This window comes from Trachymyrmex septentrionalis, unplaced genomic scaffold, assembly GCF_001594115.1.
Source record: "Trachymyrmex septentrionalis isolate Tsep2-gDNA-1 unplaced genomic scaffold, Tsep1.0 scaffold20, whole genome shotgun sequence".
In the NCBI taxonomy this organism is placed as follows: domain Eukaryota; kingdom Metazoa; phylum Arthropoda; class Insecta; order Hymenoptera; family Formicidae; genus Trachymyrmex; species Trachymyrmex septentrionalis.
The window spans coordinates 5967452-5968774 of record NW_017305180.1 but is presented as its reverse complement, the minus strand read 5'-3'; the positions used below and the strand labels follow the sequence as shown (position 1 = coordinate 5968774).

General features: G+C 34.2%; 1 protein-coding gene across 4 annotated transcripts in view; it reads right to left on the bottom strand.

Annotated features, from left to right (window-relative positions):
• LOC108747754 (putative glutamate synthase [NADPH]) overlaps window positions 1–1323 on the bottom strand; it is a 36609-nt gene that overhangs the window by 19367 nt on the left and 15919 nt on the right. The gene's annotated exons all lie outside the window — the stretch shown is intronic.

Here is a 1323-nt window from a genome sequence, read left to right as displayed (position 1 = left end):
CCAACAAACATTAAATAGGAACAATGTTCAGGAGTACATGTGACTTCAATGTTTTAAATGAGAGAACAATAAAATTTTCTGTTCCACTTTAACAGATTCGCAACTTCACAATTATCATATAATCCGCTAGTATATTTGATCCTCGGATAGATAAACGCGTTCATCATAGCTGCGCATTTAGAGATAGAGAATGACGTGGCGGGACGGGGGAGTCGAGATATCGCAGAATGATTTGCAGGATATCGCAGTGCCGATATTGCATAAAAGCGTACTCATTAAGCGTAACAGATATGCGACGTCGCCACCGTGTCGTTGTAACGGCAGCGAATCGCGATGATGATCGGTGTGTAAACAAAACGAAGAAAATGCGCCAAAGAGATCGATGTTGCGACGCGTTCACGTGGCCGATCGATGTCCCGACTACTGAGTGCTCGACAGGGGTGGCCAATTGTTCGACAATCTTCGCTTTTTAAAATGTTTCAAGATGGCTAAAAAATTACAAAATATAAATAATGCAGAGCATACAGCCACAACAATAGATGTTAACGCAAGTCATATATTTAAAATTCGCATATAAATAAGTAGACGTTTCGGTCAAGATTTGACCATCATCAGTACAAATAAAATGACAATAAATAAAAAAACTTACAAAATAGATTTTAATTAAGCAAAAATCGGTAGTCCAAAGGTGTTACAATAATATCAAAATAAAATTACATAAAAAAAATTATCATTTTAATGATGTTTTATGATGTCGAAATAAAGTCATTTTGATTTTCTTTCGTGATTTAGTGTATTTTCTTGGTTCGAATTTTTTTCCTTTTTTTTTTCTTTTTTGTAATATTTGAGATGCGATCGTATATGGTTGCACTTTGATCACCGATATTTGAGAATGTACGCTTGTGCGATGATTGTTGTTGTCCAGGAATTCCGATTTCGATTGTCGAAACTTGTTGATTAGGAAAGAATGGCACGTGTTCTTCTCTGACCTTCGCTCTTCGTTTTTTTTAACTTTTTATCTAGTTAAATATTATGATGTACTCAATCTTATCGCACCGGATTATCGGACCAATTAAGAGATAGGCAAGAGCGTTGATCTGTATTGAATTGTAGTATACAAAATAAAATGTAAAAAGGAAGTTCGAGATAAAGATATCGCTACATTATTTTTTGGCTCTAAAATTGTTTTCCTTTGCTCATCGAAATTAAACGATAAACATTTGCCTCTTTTTTTAACTTAATAATAACCTATGATAATTTACATATATTTATATAACGTATGAAGTTATAAGTTAAAAAACGGGCTGAGTAGGACAGGTTTTG